Here is a 19,922-nt window from a genome sequence, read left to right as displayed (position 1 = left end):
GAAACATAAGAAGTAGACTTGTTATAATATCTAGCTTTCCTTCCATGAGCCATAAGTCTGTTTATAGACTGACCTGCACTCAGATCTCTCGATTGATTTCCCTTATATCAGTGACTTGAGTATTGACTCCTGAGAGAAATCTGGCTGGACTTCTAGCCCCAGAAATGTCAGATGGCCTTCTAAACTTGTCTGGATCTTAGTTCTCTAAACTCTTGAATCCCAAGGACCTATTTCACTCTGGGTTAGTTCACTTCTGCACCCAAGTCTGATGCCCATTGCAGTGCAGTTTCCTTGGGCCCTATAGTTTCCAGACCCTTAAATGAGGAATTCACATCATAACCAACGTCAAATATAGGTTTTTGGAATTCAGCCATTCTAAACTGACTCTGCAAATCCTTCTGGATTTCTCTTCTGACACTCACCCGTGAAAATGCAATTCTGACACTGTCAAATTTTCTGTTCATGCCTCAGTCCTGGAAAATAAAAGCTTTCACACCATTGCCTGTGACATGTTTCCAGTTGCCAAGCCAGGATCATGAACGTGCAGTGGGTTTATTTATTTGTTTCTCTCAGGATTTGTGCATCTGGTTGGAGAGGATGGACCCTGCTCAGGGCGAGTAGAAGTTTATTCTGGAGAAGACTGGATCCCAGTGTCTGATAGAAACTTCACATTCCCCACTGCCTAAGTCTTCTGTGCAGAGCTGGGGTGTGGCAAAGCTGTGTCAGTCGTGGGACATGAGCTCTTCAGAGACTCAGATGGCCAAGTCTGGGCTGAAGAGTTCAGTTGTGAGGGGGAGGAGCCTAAGCTCTGGTCCTGCCCCAGAGTGCCCTGTCCAGGGGGCACTTGTCACCACAGTGGAGCTGTTCAGCTTGTCTGTTCAGGTGAGATGTAGGTCAGGACTAACCTCCCTGCACACTCTGTTCAGGTCAGAAATCATGAGATATTTCTGAAATTCTATTATCTCGTATCCAGCATACTCAGAAGTCCGGCTCATGACAAACGGCTCCTCTCAGTGTGAGGGGCAGTTGGAGATGAACATTTCTGGATGATGGAGAGTGCTCTGTGCCTCCCACTGGAGTCTGGCCAATGCCAATGTTGTCTGTCCTCAGCTTGGCTGTGGAGTCGCCATCTCCACCCCCGGAGGACCACACTTTATGGAAGGAGGTGATCGGATATCAACAGCCCGATTACACTGCTCAGGGGCTGAGTCCTTCCTGTGGAGTTGCCCTGTGACTGCTCTGGGTGGTCCTGACTGTTCCCGTGGTAACACAGCCTCTGTGATTTGCTCAGGTAAGAGAGAGGGAAAGGCTACTGGTACTTAGGATGCTTCTGGTGTGAAATGTCCCCAAGAACAGAGGGTGAGGGAAAACTGGCTTTAAAAGGTAATTTCCCTTTTTAATAACTACTTTATATTATTGTGATTTTTTTTCACCATACATCAGTATGGATTGACCATAGGCATCCATTTGTCCCCTCCATCCTGTCTGCTCCTCCCATCTTCCTCCCTACCCCATCCCTCCAGATTGTCACAGATCACCAGATTTGGGAGCCCTGCATTATACATCAAACTCTTGTCTATCTATTTTGCATATGGTAATGTATATATTTCAATGGTATTCTCTCAAATCATCCCCCCTGTCAACAAATAGATTCAAGAGATTAGATCTGATAGAGTGTCTGAAGGACTACGGACAGAGGTTCATGACGTTGTACAGGAGGTGGTGATCAAAGCCATCCCCAAGAAAAAGAAATGCAAAAAGGCAAAATGGCTGTCTGAGGAGGCCTTACAAATAGCTGAGAAAAGAATAGAAGTGAAAAGCAAAGGAGAAAAGGAAAGATATACCCATATGAATGCAGAGGTCCAAGGTATATCCAGGAGAGATAAGAAAGCCATCCTAAGTGAAGAATGCAAAGAAATAGAGGAAAACAATAGAATGGGGAACACTAGAGATCTCTTCTAGAAAATCAGAGATACCAAGGGAACATTTCATGCAAAGATGGGCACAATATAGGACAGAAACAGTATGGACCTAACAGACCAGAGGATATTAAGAAGAGGTGGCAAGAATACACAGAAGAGCTACACAAAAAATCTTAATGACCCAGATAATCTTAATAACTCAGATAATCACTCACCTTGAGCCAGACATCTTGGAGTTCAAAGTCAAATGGGCTTTAGAAAGCATCACTACCAACAAAGCTAGATGGAATTCTAGCTGAGCTATTTCAAATGATGCTGTGAAAATGCTGCACTCAATATGCCAGAAAATATGGAAAACTCAGCAGTGACCACAGGATATGGAACAATGGACTGGTTCCAAATTGGGAAAGGAGTGCGCCAAGGCCATATATTGTCACCCTGCTTATTTAACTTATATGCAGAGTACATCATGAGAAATGACAGGCTGGGTGAAGCACAAGCTGGAATCAGATTTCCAGGAGAAATATCAATAACCTGAGATGTGCAGATGACACCACATTTATGGCAGAATGTGAAGAGGAACTAAAAAGCCTCCTGATGAAGGTGACAGAGGAGAGTGAAAAAGCTGGCTTAAAACTCAACATTCAAAAAAATGAAGATTATGGCATCTGGTCCCATCACTTCGTGGCAAATAGATGGGGGAAACAATGGAACCAGCGGCAGACTTTATTTTCTTGGGCTCCAAAACCACTGCAGATGATGACTGCAGCCACAAAATTAAAAGACGCTTGCTCCTTGAAGGAAAAGCTATGACCAACCTAGACAGCATATTAAAAAGCAGAGACATTACTTTGTCAACGAAGGTCCATATAGTCAAAGCCATGGTTTTTCCAGTAGTCATGTATGGATGTGAGAGTTGGACCATAAAGAAGGCTGAATGCTGAAGAATTGATGCTTTTGAGTTCTGGTATTGGAGAAATCTCTTGAGAGTCCCCTGGACTGCAAGGAGATCAAACCCATCAATCCTAAAGGAAATCAGTCCTGAATATTCATTAGAAGGACGGATGCTAAAGCTAAAGCTCCTATACTTTGGCCACCTGATTCGAAAAGCTGGCTCATTAGAAAAGATCTTTATGCTGGGAAAGATTGAAAGCAGGAGGAGAAAGGGATGACAGAGGTTTAGATGGTTGGATAGCATCCCTGATTCAGTGGACATGAGTTTGAGTAAGCTCTGGGAGATGGTGAACCACAGGAAAGACTGGTGTGCTGCAGTCCGTGAAGTTGCAAAGAATCAGACATGACTGAGCGACTGAACAACAACAACTCCTCCCAGTGAGTCCAAATGTCTGTTCTTGCATCTGTGTCTCAAAAGGTAGGTATTTCATGGTGAAATATTATAGCAATTTAATTATTTTCTCTTGCATATAATTGTACATTTCTTCTGGGATGGCTATCTGTGTAAGATAAGGGTCAGGTTGCCATTTCCTTCTCCAGGATTCATATGGACGTCCAACTGACCCAGAATCTTTTACTGAGCAGGCTCTTTTCCCCATTGCAGTGTGATCTTTGTCATAAGCAGAAGGGCATATGTGTCTGTCCTTTATGACAGTCTACTCTGTTCCGTTGTATTACTTGTCTGTCCTGGCACCAACACTGTATTTCTTAAGTATTATATCTTTACACTCTCTGAATGATTTTAATTTATGAGTGTTACTTTTTATTAACTCCTCTAACACTGTTTCTTTTCTTGCCAACTGTGTTGGTATTTCTAGGCATTTTGGATTTTGTATAAGTTTTGGAATCAGCTTGTCACTTTTCACCCCCCCCCCCAAAAAAAAGCCTAAATGTATTTTGATTGTGACTAGATTGAATCTATGTATAAATTTGAGGATGATTAACAATTTTGAGTCTCCCAATTCATTGACATTGTATATCCCTCCATTCAGTTAGGTCTTGAATTTCCCTCAGAGGTTTTGCCCATCTTCTACTAGGTTTTCTCCTAGGCATTTTGTTTTTGATTCTATTCATGTTTTCTTGTGTGTAAAAGTGTCCTAAGGATGAATTTTTTGGACTTGTTTCACCTTTTAATATTTTTTTTTTGAGACTTACAGAAAAGTTGTAAGAATAATATAAAAATTCCCAGATGACCTTTACTTGGATTTCCCAATATTAGTATTTTGCTTTAATCTTTTTAAAAAATACATATATTTTAAATATATATTTTTTATTGAAGTGTAGTTGATTTATACTTACAATGTTTCAGGTGCACAGCAAAGTGATTCAGTTACACAAATACACATTATTATTTTTGAAATTATTTTCCATCATAGCTTATTACAAGATATTGACTATAGTTCCCTATGCTGTACAGTAAACCACTGTTACTTGTTGCATATATATTTTTAAATTCACAGTCTAGAGGGGTTGGTTGACAGAGAGGAGTAATGGCTACTGAGTGAAAAATGAAAAAATTCCCTTTGTTTTTTTTTCAAGGCTGAGCTCTAACCCCTTAAACTCCTTAGACAAAACCTTCTTCACATATGCAAACTATATCAACTAGAGAGGAGGGGCCATGGCTGCCAAGAAAGAGGGGAGTGAGGTCCTCTGAGTGAGGCAAGACCATCCCTTCCTTTGCCCTGGGAGACAAAGGAGGTTTCCAAAAGCAGTGAATAAAGTGAAAGTGTTAGTTGCTGAGTTCTGTCCAACTCTTTGTCAGCCTACTAGGCTTCCTTTGTCCATGGGATTCTTTAGGCCAGAATACTGGGGTGGGTTGCCATTCCCTTCTCCAGGGCATCTTCTCAACCCAGGGATCGAACCCAGGTCTTCCTGCATTGCAGGCAGATTCTTTACTGTCTGAGCCACCAGGGAAGTCCTTCCAAAAGGAGAAAGTAGATGATTCCCTTTGCTCTGATGGAGAGGGAAGGTGGAAGAGATATAGAAGTAGACTAATAAAAACTACTATTTGTGTAAATCCCTAGAATTAGCTGCTGCTGCTGCTGCTAAGTCACTTCAGTCGTGTCTGACTCTGTGAGATCCCATAGACTGCAGTCCACCAGGCTCCCCCGTCCCTGGGATTCTCCAGGCAAGAATACTGGAGTGGGTTGCCATTTCCTTCTCCAATGCATGAAAGTGAAAAGTGAAAGTAAAGTCGCTCAGTCGTATCCGACTCTTGGGGACCCCATGGACTGCAGCCTGCCAGGCTCTTCCATCCATGGGAGTTTCCAGGCAAGAGTACTGGAGTGGGATGCCATTGCCTTCTCCACTAGAATTAGCAACATTTCTTTATTAAATTCTACCAAAAGACACCTTTATTTTAGGTCCTAACACTGAGATGCAAAGATTGCAGTATTCAAAAAAAGGTTTTTTTTTTGACCTTCTAAGTACCAAATCCGTTGATATCATCAAGTCATCAGTCTTCATCTGACTTGACCATTTGACATGCAAATTATCCTACTCAGCTTTCATTCCTTCTTTGGCTTCCCTGCTTATGGGCAAATCAGAAAAGAAGGGAGATTAGGCAGTAGTCAGAGAAAAAGGAATATAAATCACTTGTATATACTATTAATCTGGCCTTCCACAATGCTTTGTTTATTTCTCAATGAAAGCACACTTATCAAATTGTGCTATAATTTATTGTTCTTGACTATGAAACCTCACTAGACAGTGCCTTATTCAACACAATATACACTGTGCCTGGTATATCATAAATGTTTTATAAATGCTTGTTGAATGGATATTTGAGTCAATGTATAATAAGCCTAACAGAAAATCAGTAATTTATAAGGAAAAAAAAAAAAAAAAAGGAATCTAGCATTCTATTCATACTAAGTCAAACAAGTGGAATCAAAATGTCATAAACTTTTTAGTTAGGCAAAAATGTATGTTTTCTAAAATATACATATTATACATAATTATATATGTGTACAAAAGCTTTTCTACTACACTTGATAAAGGCTTGAGTAAGAACATCAAAAAAAAAAAAAAAAGAAGAGATGGAGAAATTAGAGAACATAAACTAAATGAAATGGGAGCACTGAATATGAAATAGAAAAAGTGAAACATGATCTTTTACTTTTATCTAGTATGTTTCACTTCTTCTGTTTCATATTCACTCTTTCTACTCTGCCATCTTGAATTGGAAGTCCTATTTTGCTTTAATCTTTATCTCTTTGTTTGTCTCCCTCTCTTTTTCTGTCCGTCCCCCTCCTGTTCCATTTATCCCTAAATATGTAAACTCTTTCTGAATTAGGTTGCAGAAATGATGTCCCTTTATCCCTAAAATACTTCAGGGAATTTCCACAGTTATTAACCACAGTTCAGTCAAGTCTCAGCAAACTTCAGCCCCAGATGACATCTAAGTGCAACCACATGAAAAACCCCAAGACAGAACTGCCAAGTTGAGTCTTTCTCAGATTACACCCAGGAAATCATAAGCAAACTGAAGTATATATATTTTGCTTTAGTTGCTAAGTTTTGGAGGGAATTTGTTTTACAGCACGATAACTGGGACACTTACCATGTGACCAGCATTTCTAAATAGAGGAATATTTGTCCTCTGATCTTTCATTGTATTCTTTCTACCTTATGCTGATCTAACACTGAGATACACTCATTCTCTAGTTCTTAATTCCAGCTATTAAGTTTTTTATCTCTAGAATCTTTGTTTTTGTAATCATTTCCTTGCCAAGATACATATCTTGTGAATTAATTTTATGAGCATTTTAATCATGGCTGTTTAAATTCTCTGTCAATGGAATCTAGAAAAAGGGTACAGGTGAACCTATTTTCAGGGCAGAAATAGAGATGAAGACATTGAGAACAGATGGGAACACACTGCAGTGGTTAGGAGAGGGCAGGATGAATTGAGACAGTAGCACTGACATGTATTCACTGTCACATGTGAAACAGATGGTAGCAGGAAGCTGCTATATAGCACAGGGAGCTCAGCTAGATGCTCTGTGATGACCTAAAAGGGTGGGATGGTGGATGGGGTGGGAGGGAGGCTTGAGAGGGAGGGTATATATGTATAATTTTGGCTGATTCACGTTGTTGTACAGCAGAAACTAACACAACGTTGTAAAGCAATTATCTTCCAGTAATAAGAATAATAAATTAACAAAATAAAATAAATTCTCTCTCTGGTAACTCTAATAGCTGGATACCCTGGGATATTCTTTCCAATGTTTCCTTTTGCCTCTTGAGTTTCCAAGAAATCTCTTTTGTATAAGTATTTGTTTAAATGATAGACACTGAAGATGAAAAATGGTAGAAATTCTTCAGAAAGGATTTTGTTTTGCATCTTCTACTTAGGGATAGATTTAGGAGTAACACACCTTATTCAACTCATTCTTAGTGCAACACTTGGCTTAGACCCAAATTATGGCACTGTCAGAAGCAGAATTCTCCATGGAGAAAGTGGATACTAAAGTTATGATAACTTTACTGATATGACACAGGTTTCATTTCAGGCTCCACTGCTAGGTAATTTTTTAACCTTAATTTAGTTTTCTTTACGTCAACCCTCCCAGCCCTCTGATCATTGGTGTTTCTGCAGGAAACCAGACCCAGGTGCTTCCCCAGTGCAATGACTCCGTGTCCCAACCAGCAGGCTCTGAAGCCTCAGAGGAGAGCGCCCCCTACTGCTCAGGTGAGGGTCCCACAGGACAGAAGACCCTTCTTACCCACTGTCCCCTAGCCCCCGTCACCACCCCATTGTCCCATTTCTCTCTCCTCAGACAGCAGACAGCTCCGCCTGGTTGATGGGGGGGGGGGGCGGTCACTGTGCCGGGAGAGTGGAGATTCTTGACCAGGGCTCCTGGGGCACCATCTGTGATGACGGCTGGATCCTGGATGATGCCCACGTGGTGTGTAGGCAGCTGGGCTGTGGACAAGCCCTCAATGCCACAAGGTCTGCTCCCTTTAGGGCGGGATCAGGGCCCATCTGGCTGGACGACCTGAACTGAACAGGAAAGGAGTCCCACGTGTGGAGGTGCCCTTCCCGGGGCTGGGGGCGGCATGACTGCAGACACAAGGAGGACGCGGGGGTCATCTGCTCAGGTCAGCACTCCACACTGTCCACAGTTTGGGGGAGGGGTGGGGCTCTGGAGGACGGAGATCTGAGCCCTGAGGGAGAGATGCTGAAAGGACTAGAGAAGGAGGCTTCCTCCCATGGGGCCTGTGTTTCCAGCAGACAAGAAGACGAGGTGCTTTCACTTCCTCCTGCAGCAGCTGAGATTGTGGTCCTTTTTTCTCAGTACTGTTTCCTGGCAGAGCCGTTTCTGACAGTTTCCACATGAAAGCAGGGCTCTCTCTCCAGTTCCCTGTGGTAGTACAGTCTGGAGATCCTGTGGATGGTGTAATGAAAGCACAGACTTACTCTGTTCAGTTCTGTGTGCTAGGAGTCTGATGAGGGTCTCTGTGGGCCAACACCCCAGTGTCCACAGGGCTGCATTCTTCCTGGAGGACCCCTTTCCCAGCCTTTCCTGGTTTCTGTGTGGTCTCATTCCTTGGCTTGGGTCTTTCTTCTTCAACAACAGCACCTCTTCTGACCATTCTTCCTCACTTACATTTCCCTCTGACTGGAACTGGAAAGGTTGTCCATTTCTAAGGATAGTGCAGCTGAGGTGTTTAAACTGGGGTCTAAACATCCCAAGGTCCTTAAGTTTGTTACATGTGTAAAGTTCCTTTTGCCACGTCAGGAACATATTCACAGGTACTAAGGATTGGTATGTGGACATTTGTGGCTCCGTTATTTTGCTTCCCTCCCCAAATACCCACATCACATTCCATCAACAATCCGTTTTAGAGTTTTTTCTCAGGAGGCAGGAGTCAGTTCTCCATCCCGCAGGTGCCCTGGTAGGTCTTTCTCTGTTTGTATCCACTACATCATCGTGGTAGAAATAGAAAGACAGACACAAATGGACAAAGTCAGGTAGAAGTGAGGCAATGATAGTGAAAGGTTGTTGTTGAATCGCGCAAAGACGCCGAGATTCTTGAGCCCCGGAGGAGAAGAATTCAATCCGGGGCCAGAGACGAGGCTTGATTGCTCAGAGCTTTTGTGTAATAAAGTTTTATTAAAGTATAAAGGAGATAGAGAAAGCTTCTGACATAGGCATCAGAAGGGGGCAGAAAGAGTACCACCCTGCTAGTCTTCAACTGGATGTTCTATAGTCACTAGCAGTCTGTTATTGAAAGAAAGGAATGTCTTAAAATTCAGAATGGCACCAGGCCCCTCACCCATAAGATGCATTTTGGGATAATCTTGGCAACAAGTGGTTTATCCTGGGCCATAAAATGATTAACTTGAATCTTGAAGAAGGGCAGACCACCATACAAATATTTTCATTTACATAGATTAGGGGAACAATATCTGAGTATAACATACTGGTTTGTCAAGTAGGTTCTGAGCCAAGAGGCGGAACCAACTTGAAGACGGAGCTTGGGGTAAATGCATAGGGTATTAGCATCAGTTCAGTTCAGTCACTCAGTCATGTCCGACTCTTTGCCACCCCATGAATCGCAGCACGCCAGGGCTCTCTGTCCATCAACCAACTCCTGGAGTTCACTCAGACTCACGTCCATCGAGTCAGTGATGCCATCCAGCCATCTCATCCTCTGTTGTCCCCTTCTCCTCCTGCCCCCAATCCCTCCCAGCATCAGAGACTTTTCCAATGAGTCAACTCTTCGCATGAGGTGGCCGAAGTACTGGAGTTTCAGCTTTAGCATCATTCCTTCCAAAGAATACCCAGGGCTGATCTCCTTCAAAATGGACTGGTTGGATCTCCTTGCAGTCCAAGGGATGCTCAAGAGTGTTCTCCAACACCACGGTTCAAAAGCATCAATTCTTCGCGCTCAGCCTTCTTCACAGTCCAACTCTCACATCCATACATGACCACAGGAAAAACCATAGCCTTGACTAGACGGACCTTTGTTGGCAAAGTAATGTCTCTGCTTTTGAATATGCTATCTAGGTTGGTCATAACTTTCCATCCAAAGAGTAAGCGTCTTTTAATTTCATGGCTGTAGTCACCATCTGCAGTGATTCTGGAGCCCCCCAAAAATAAAGTCTGACACTGTTTCCACTGTTTCCACATCTATTTCCCATGAAGTGATGGGACCGGATGCCATGATCTCGTTTTCTGAATGTTGAGCTTTAAGCCAACTTTTTCACTCTCCACTTTCACTTTCATCAAGAGGCTTTTGAGTTCCTCTTCACATTCTGCCATAAGGGTGGTGTCTTCTGCAAGCTTAAGACAAACATTTCCATAAGAAAAAGGCATTGGTTATCTCTAGGTTTGAGAATAGTTAACTTCAGGAGAAACCAGGTGTCATTATGGCAACACAGTATTTTAAGAAAAATCTCCTTTTAAATTTGTATAGAGAAGGAAAAAATATCACTAGTTTGTTTCCTCCTGCTGCTTAAGAGAGATAAAAATGTCTGACACTTGCAGGCTATTTCCTCCGTTTGGAGACCCGTGGCCTTCCTTCCTGTTACCCTCTCAATAGTCTTGTCAACTAGTGGGCATCTCTGCAGTTGGTTCAGGGATGTATGGTCACAGTTTCTGGGAGAGAGGATGACCCAGAGCTCTGAGCGGAGTGCTCACTGTGTCCTGTCTCCTCTCTTTCAATCTTAGAGTGCCTGTCCCTCAGGATGGTGAGCGAGGACCAGCAGTGTGCTGGGTGGCTGGAAGTTTTCTACAATGGGACCTGGGGCAGTATCTGCCATAACCCCATAGATGACATCACTGTGTCCGTGATCTGCAGACAGCTTGGCTGTGGGGACAGTGGAACCCTCGACACTTTTGTTGCTCTTAGAGAAGGTTCTAGACCCTGGTGGGTAGATGGAATTCAGTATCAGAAAACTGACACCTCTCTCTGGCAGTGTCCTTCTGACCCTTGGAAATACAGTTCCTGCTCTCCAAAGGAGGAAGCCTATATCTCGTGTGCAGGTGACTTACAGTCTGTTTCTGTGTCTGTCTCAACCCTGAAGGATGTTCTTAGAGTGATTTATGCTTTCCAATCTAAGTGATGATTTTAAGTTGAGTCTACAAAATATCTATGTGCCTGTGTCTGTGTGTGTTTGTATTTGTTGTGGGATGTGGAGACCAATAAATGATGAACAGTTACAGTTATTCTAGCTGATGATCACATGCACTGAATGTCTCAGACCAGGAGATAATGAGCCTGTGTTTTCACATGTCATTTGCACTGAGTCAGACCTTAGATAATCTTATGTGGGGACAGGACCACCCCCAGCTGTCCCTGATCCACTGTTTCCCCGTTGTGTGCGGGAAGAAGACCCAAGAGCTGTCCAACTTCTGCCCCCTGCACAGGTACGTCAGCCTGCCCCCTTCCCTGTGGCTCCCAGGGGCTCCTTCCTCTCACCAGGGCAGTCAAAGGAGGGGCTGCTGCCTTTTCAGACAGAGAGAAGCTCCGGCTCAGGCGAGGAGACAGCAAGTGCTCAGGGCGGGTGGAGGTCTGGCACAGCGGCTCCTGGGGCACCGTGTGCGATGACTCCTGGAGCCTGGCAGAGGCCGAGGTGGTGTGTCAGCAGCTGGGCTGTGACCAGGCCCTGGAAGCCATGCAGTCTGCAGCATTTGGCCCTGGAAATGGGAGCATCTGGCTGGATGAGGTGCAGTGCGGGGGTCGGGAGTCTTCCCTGTGGGACTGTGCTGTGGAGCCCTGGGGGCAGAGCGATTGCAAGCACGAGGAGGATGCTGGTGTGAGGTGCTCTGGTGAGTGAGGGGCTCGGGGTCCACCCTGGGTGAGCTGGGGCAGCATGGGGACAGTGGGCTGGACCGGGGGTGGTGGGGAGTTTGTGTTCAGAGAGTGTCTGGGTGCTGGGGCTCTGATCTAGCACAGTGAAGCTGGGAGGACTGGACACTGATGTCCTGGAGACTGAGGTGGTGATTTCAGGGCTCAGGAGGGGAATATGGGTTACCCTGTGATCTGGCCAATTCCGTTTACCCAATCTCCTGTTTTTCTCTTTAGGTGCAAGGACAACATTGCCTCTGACTACAGCAGGTACTGTGGTCCATCCATGGGCAGGGGAGAATACTCAGATTCTGGTAACCTGTTCTGTAGGCTCTCTGACAACTCAGGAGTTGAAAGAGCCTGAGGAGTCCTGGCTGTTGGGAAGGAGCCGGGGCATTATGTTGGGGAATGCCCCTGCCTTAGTTCCCAGGGCCACATGTTTCTCAGGCCCAGGATCCAAAAGAGTCTAGTTCCGGTGGTGCAGATTCTAAAGTTCTCCCATTCTCCTACCTGCCCCTGAGTGTTGCTCCTCATCAGTGAGGTGCGAGTCTCAGGACTCTTTGATGCCCAAGGAGAAGGGATGAGCTGGGTCCTCAGAGGCTGTCTCAGCAGGGCAGCTCCCTGACAATCCCTGGCTTTGCCTCGGGGCCACACTGGCCGGAGTGGAGTTGACTTGTCTCAGGATGAGACCTGGAGGAGCCCAGTCACTATTAGTATATTTGTGTCTGAGGCTAGGACACCATCATCCAGAGACCCCAGAAATGCTGGTACAGGGGGTTTCTCTGTGCCCAGGACCTTCTTCGCACCCTGTTGCCTTGCTTTCCTTAGGGGCCAGACCAGCCTCAAATCCTCTCCCTGGCATTTTCTCCCTGCCTGGGGTCCTCTGCCTCATTCTGGGGTCTCTTCTCTTCCTGGTCCTCATCATCGTGGTGACTCTGACAGCTGCTCAGATGGAGAGCAGAGCTCAGAGATGGGCTGCAGGGGGAACTGGGGACCAGGGAGAGTATGTGCAGGCAGGAGATGGGGCAGGTGTGAGGAGGGGAACCTGGGCCAGGTCTTTGTTCTGAGTCTGTAGAGCTCCACATGCTCCATGCTGAGCTCTAAGGGCTGAACATACAGAGGTTCTTAGGACTGGGGTGTGAACTCTCATATGTCATGGCCTCTCCTGTGAGACCAGTAAGAGTCAGGGCTGAGCTGTGGATTCAGGTCAGATGAGGAGAGAAGGTGCCAACATGGTGCACGGGGTAAGAGATGATGCTGAGGTCCAGGCAGCCTTTGTGTGAGCATAGGGGAGATGAAGGTGGGTCTGCTGGATCGGGGTGTCTGGGGCAGAATCTCTGACCTGCTAGGGGATCTCTCAGCCTTATCCAGCTATGAAGATGCTCTTGCTGAAGCTGTGTATGAGGAGCTCGGTTACCTTGTGACTGAGAAGGAGGGTCTTCTGGGCAGCCCAGGTGGGTGTCCCTGCCTGCCTTCCTGGGACCTCTGGTTGTCACCTCCCACTGGCTGTGAACATCTTCTCAGCGTCCACAGACCCCACGTGTGCCCCAGGCTTACAGAGGCAGCTCTCCAAAGTGGCAGGATGGCCTCTCAGAGCCCCGTGAGCCCCCAGCCCCCATCTACACTGCAGGATCCTGGTCTGCCCCTTCCCAGCCTTAACACAGGTCCCGTGTGTGTGGGGAGAGTCATTCTGTGTGTTGTGTGATGTTTGTCTCCACTTTAGGCCTCCTGTCAGATGGTGAGGACAACAATGACTCCACATCTGCTCCAGGTAATAGAGGTAGACCTGACTCATCTGGGCTTTGGGGAGAAGAGTTTCCCTCATAGAGACAAGATGCAAGGGGAACAGTCTTCATTTGATGGACCAGAGGCATCCTTTGTGTCCAGATGGGGTCTGTCCTTCCCTTTCTCTGACTGTTCTGTGATGTCTCACATTGAGGCAGGGCTCTCTGTGTCCAGAATCACAACAGACACACACTGGTTTTAAAAATAATTTCTGTAAAGCACAATTTGTCAAAATACTTGAGTAACGCTCAATGGTAGGAGAGTTACTTTGGAATATATATTTTCAAACAGGAAATATTAAGATGTAAAATCATGTTTTGGTTTATGGACACATCAAAATGAAACATGGTCTTAGAGAAAAAGATCTTTTAAAACAAGGAGTGACTGGTGCCTCTAGCAGCTCAGAAACTCTGGGTCAGAAGGATCCTAGGTATTTCTCAGACCAACCCCCTTATTGTGGTTTCATCTGACCCCTGCTCTGCCCTCAGAAGCGCCAGATCAGAGGACTGTTGCCCTTGGTGAGGATTACGATGATAGTGAAGAGGTACCAGTGACTGGGGCTCCTCCTGACTCTCAGGGGAGTGAGGAGGAAGTGCTCCCAGAGAAGGAAGATGGGATGAGGTCTCAGACAGGTGAGTGGGGAGATTAACTGATCCCCTGTAATCTTCGATCTTTGTCCTGGAAAAGGTGAATTTGAGCTCCTCAATGCCCAGCCTCTGCAGTTTCAAAATATGGGTAATCTCATGCACTTGATGAGCCACTCTAATGGCTCAGATGGTAAAGAATCTAACTGCAATGCAGGAGACCTGGGTTTGATCACTGGATCAGGAAGAGCCCCTGAAGAAAGTAATGTCTACTCACTCCAGTATTCTTGCCTGGAGAATCCAAGGGACAGAGGAGCCTGGTGGGCTACAGTTCATAGCGTTGCAAAGAGTCAGGCACAACTGAGTAACTAACACTTCACTTCTCAACCATATGCCATCTTTAATGCCGTCAGACTCCTGGGGGGGGAGGTGAGGAATCACTCTACTTTTGGCATTTATGTCCCCATAATGCAACATAAATTTTCATTTTATTTGTGATATTTAAAATTTATAGATTAGGGACTTTTCTGGTAATCCAGTGGTTAGGATTCTACACATTCACTGCTAGGGCCTGGGTTCAATCCCTGGTCAAGGAACTAAGATCCCACAAGCATTGCGTAGTAGTCAAAAGAAATAGATAGCTTATAGATTAATTGAGCATATTTACCAAATCCAAAAGTAGACAAGTATTTTGATAACATCTCTGTGCTGCCCTGAACGTGAAAGACAGAGATTTTAAAAATGTATTGCAGTATTGAAATTTGTGAATCATCTGATAATTTAAGATGAGCTCTGTGCATAAGGTTGCAATGGCATGTACAAAGTCTATGGTATATGGTGGCCTTAACATTAAGCCATGTTGGTGGATCATTGACTTGGAGCTGATGGTCAGCTAAGGTCTAATTTCCTCCAGATATTTCAGTTGTCAAGAGAAAACACTCTTTCTCTGGAAGAGAGTATTTATCCATCTGAGGGCCTGTGTGGTCCCTGGGAGGGGCCATCTGTGAATGCACCCGTGATACTCTTTGTGGACATTTGGGAACATGCGTCAAGATAACTAAGAGCAGAGTTGGTTTACGAGTGAGGAACTCAGACTTTCCCTGTGTCCACTCTCCCTCTCATTGTGATTTCACATCTGTCAGCTGTGAGAGGAGAACATTTAAATTTGTTGTTATGCTCTTACTGTTCCTGGGCATCTCTTTGCTAGTGTGTAGCCTGGAAGCAGATCTTCCCAGAGCTCCTGTGTGAGCACAGGTCTCCTGTGATGCAGAATTTCCATATGAACTGAGGCCCCAGAGACCACATGGTGCTGGGAGCCGGCATATTGCATATTGAGTGCATATTGCATATTGAGTGCAGCACTTTCCACAGCATCATCTTTTAGGATCTGGAATAGCTCAACTGGAATTCTATCACTGCCGGGAGCAGGAGCTCCGCCCATGGCAAAGGTCATGAGGAAGGAGGCTCGGCACACACAAAGGCGGGATCAAGCCTCAGGAGTCCCGCTGGAAATTCTTGAGCATCTACCCCCAAACCAGAGTCTGCCTACTTTCGGCTTTGTGCTCTCACCTACACCTCTGACTTTACGGGGGCTATCCCCCACTACCTCTCTCTGAAAAAAGAGTTAGCTTACAGCTCCAGTTAATAATTCCTGGGTGTGACAGTGTTTCAACCTACAAACTCCTTTGGAAATCCTCTAGCCTGCCTGAACAGGTTTTTCTGGCCACATGTGATTGTTCAAAGCCTCCCAACTGTGAGAGGCAGGAGATGTTCTAAACTGTCTAAACACAGATTCCTTTGAGTAGTTAAAAGATTGATTAGAAATTGTATTGGTGAAGGGTTTTTCACTTGTTGGGCCAATGTTTGCTGCTAAGTCCCCATACTCCTTACCTACTGTGTCCTTGGCAGTGTATTGATTGATATAATGGGTGTATAGAAATGTAAAATGCAGCTTTGTCCAATGCTTTTTTGGAGGCTGGTGCCTGACTTTGGAATAATCACCTTTAGAGAAAGATAAGTTTCTTAAAATGTTAACAGGCCTCCTGGCCAGAAGATGATGTAATTCACCTGAACTTTTGCATATGATAAGTTTGAAAGCCTGGCTTCGATTAGGACCAGGAACTGCTGTCCTTGCATGACTCCACCCCTTCCCCCATTATCCTCTATGCACAACTTTAGGTATAAAAACTACTTTGGAAAATAAAGTGCGGGCCTTGTTCACTGAAACTTGGTCTCCCCATGTCGCTCTCTCTCTCAAATTCTAGCTGAGTCTCCATCTGGAGCGCAGAACCCACCATGCTTGCTAATTATGCCTGGGCTTCTAAGATCCGACCGGGGAGGCCTCAGTGTCTCCTCTCCTTCGGGAGAATGGAAGGAGGCCTGCGGCCTACGCAAGTGGTGCAAACTTCTTGTCTTGAAGTTTTATTGGTCTCCCGCATAAACCAAGCTACTCAGCCTCTTTTCTCCACTGAATTTTCCTACTGAGCTATCCTCATTCTATTACTCTTTATATCTTTAATTAATATCTAATTGAAGCTATTGTATCCTTACCCTCGCTGATGCCATCCCCGCTTCGAACTCCTTGGATCAGCCAGGGCTGGACCCCAGCAACATGGACCGGATCTGAGAGGACGGCCTGGACCCATCCTCACTGTAGCTGGTGTGAAATAGCCTGAGCCTCCCGCCCACACCTGGGTCCCAGGGATGCTCTGTCATCAGCACTTGTTTAACAGGCTTCCAACACACTGTCCAGTTCCTTTGTCTCAGTTCTAATTATGCTTTTCTTTGCTCTTTCAGGCTCTTCTCTAAACGTCTCTAGAAAGGAAGCTGATCCTGGGGAAGGAGAACAGAGCCCCTGCCTACTCCAGGGGGAGAAAGGGGACCCTGGGTACGATGATGTTGAACTCAGTGTCCCGGGAACATCCACAGTGGCTTTCCTGTGATGTTGTATTAAATACAAGATGATGCCTCAGATATTCTGCTGCTGCTGCTAAGTCACTTCAGTCATGTCCGATTCTGTGTGACCCCAAGATGGCAGCCCACCAGGCTCCCCCATCCCTGGGATTCTCCAGGCAAGAACACTGGAGTGGGTTGCCATTTCCTTCTCCAATGCATGAAAGTGAAAAGTGAAAGGGAAGTCACTCAGTCATGTTAGGCTCTTCGTGACCCCATGGACTGCAGCCTACCAGGCTCCTCCGTCCATGAGATTTTCCAAGTAAGAGTACTGGAGTGGGGTGCCATTGCCTTCTCCTCAGATATTCTAATTGCCTGTATTTCAATAGAGGCTGACCTGTGATGGTGTTATATGGAAATTGCTCAAAATGAAATATACTGATTAAAGTAACTTTTTATTTTGCTTTGTTAATAATTACCAAGTTCCATGTCAAATGCTTTTAGATGGTTGGTCCACAAACACCATTTTCCTCAAAGGAAATACACGATGAGTGCACTGCCCTATTTTCTCACCTTCTTCAAAGGCTAATGAGACTTTGCCTGGGATCACAAATGCTCCAGGTCACTCTTACTTAGAAAAAGCATCTAAACTTGGTCCACATTCACACTGTCCTTCCTAGCAAGATGAATTTGCCGACCAGAAAATATAGTCAGAACCTTATAGAGTTATTTTTTTTGGTGGGAATGCTTAGGACTCTAAGCCCTGGAGACAGCATCTCGGTAGCTCTGAGAAAACTGCTCCAAGCAGGCAGGAAGGGAAGTCAGGTTATATAGAAGTTTGCAACAAAGGGAGAGGCAGTCTGAACATCAAATATCAGGTACCAAGTTAAGGAATTTAGTGTTCTGTTTCTGGGAAGATGCAAGCCTCTGGACTCACTTGATCCAATCCTTCCGTATGCAGCTCAGCTATCTGGGGCCAACCCTGTTTCCTTGCTCCCCTTAAGGAGCGGCAGATGGCTGCTTCTTGCTTTCCCCAGCTCCTCAGCAATCACCATGGGGGGTGGCAGCATCCCCTGGATCAGCTTTGCGAGCCCTCATTCACAACTGGAGGCCAGAAATCATTGATGTCTGTGACATTTCTTGTTTATTGATATGGCAGGAGATATTTTTATTTCACAAACTCACGAAAAAAACCCAATCCTGAACATTCCTGTATGTTCTCCTTGAGATGTCACATCACTTGTTTTAACCTGTTCTTGGTCACCAGACTTGGATGTGAGTTTCAAAGTTGGAGTTTGCTCTTCAGAGAAAAGGGATACAGTTTTCCTTAACCTGCCTAGGTGCTCACGGGCCAATTAAAACTCTAACTCTACCTAACTACCTCTCCCTTTTTCATCTCTCATTCCCTAGGTTACTTTATCTTTTTATTTCTCAAGCAGATATAGACTCCTCCTTGCTCTCTCCCATGTCTAGTCGGTTATCAAATCCTTATGAATCCATTCTTTCCATACCTTCGTACTTTTTCTTAAGGACATTACCATTTCTTGTCTGTCCAATTATCTATCCTTCTGAGTGAATTATATCAGCTCATATCTCTCTCCAATTGATGGATAGCAAATTGTTGCTCACCCACACCCTGTATTCATGTGGGACAAGAGGGCAAGAATGTGGAGACCTAGGCAGAGGGGATCCAGAAGAAGGGATATAGATGGGAAGATCAAGTATGTTTGTCTATTTATGTTTCAAAGATGTGGATGGAGTGATCTGATATGATTGAATTCTTAAAAGAAGTTCAGTTCAGTTCAGTCTCTCAGTCGTGTCCGACTCTTTGTGACCCCATGGACTACGGCATGCCAGGTTTCCCTGTTTATCACCAACTCCCAGAGCTTACTCAAACTCATGTCCATTGAGTCAGTGATGCCATCCAACCACCTCATCCTCTGTAGTCCCCTTTTCCTCCCACCTTCAATCTTTCCCAGCATCAGGGTCTTTTCCAATGAGTCAGTTCTTCCTATCAGGTGGCCAAAGTATTGGAATTTCAGCTTTAGCATCAGTCCTTCCAAAGAACATTCAGGACTGATTTCCTTTAGGATGGACTGGTTGAATCTCCTTGCTGTCCAGGGACTCTCAAGAGTCTTCTCCAACACCACACTTCAAAAGTATTAATACATCAGCGCTCAGCTTTCTTTATAGTCCAACTCTCACATCCATACGTGTCTACTGGAAAAACCATAGCCTTGACTAGACGGACCTTTGTTGGCAAAGCAGTGTTTCTGCTTTTTAATATGCTATCTAGGTTGATCATAGCTTTTCTTCCAAGGAGCAAATGTCTTTTAATTTCATGGCTACAATCACCATCTGCAGTGATTTTGGAGCCCCCCAAAATAAAGTCAGCCACTGTTTCCCCATCTATTTCCCATAAAAGTGATGGGACCAGAAGCCATGATCTTAGTTTTCTGAATGTTGAGCTTTAAGCCAACTTTTTCACTCTCCTCTTTCCCTTTCATCAAGAGGCTCTTTAGTTCTTCCTCACTTTCTGCCATAAGGGTGGTGTCATCTGTATATCTGAGGTGATTGATATTTCTCCCAGAAATCTTGATTCCAGCTTGTGCTTCATCCAGTCCAGCATTTCTCATGATGTACTCTGCATATAAGTTAAATGAGCAAGGTGACAATATACAGCCTTGACATATTCCTTTCTGGATTTGGAACCAGGCTGTTGTTCCATGTCCAGTTCTAACTGTTGCTTCTTGACCTGCATATAGATTTCTCAGGAAGCAAGTCAGGTTTTCTGATATTCCCATCTCTTGATGAATTAAATCTAGAACTTAAATAAAGAATTTCAGGCTAATAGGCTTCTCTGAAAACACACTGTTTCAAGATTGCTTTAATCTGGTTACTACTGAAAATGTAAATGTGATACTGCTGTGATTCTTCAGGGTAGAGAGAGCTGTCATGTAGGAGTGGCCAAGTATTACATTTCACA

General features: G+C 44.9%; 1 pseudogene; it reads left to right on the top strand.

Annotated features, from left to right (window-relative positions):
* Positions 1-16,986, top strand: part of LOC129619959 (antigen WC1.1-like) — a 69,541-nt pseudogene extending 52,555 nt beyond the window's left edge.
* Positions 16,987-19,922: the final 2,936 nt, after the last annotated feature.

This window comes from Bubalus kerabau, chromosome 1 (genome assembly GCF_029407905.1).
Source record: "Bubalus kerabau isolate K-KA32 ecotype Philippines breed swamp buffalo chromosome 1, PCC_UOA_SB_1v2, whole genome shotgun sequence".
NCBI classification, from domain to species: Eukaryota; Metazoa; Chordata; class Mammalia; order Artiodactyla; family Bovidae; genus Bubalus; species Bubalus kerabau.
This window is presented reverse-complemented; position numbering and strand designations above follow the sequence as displayed.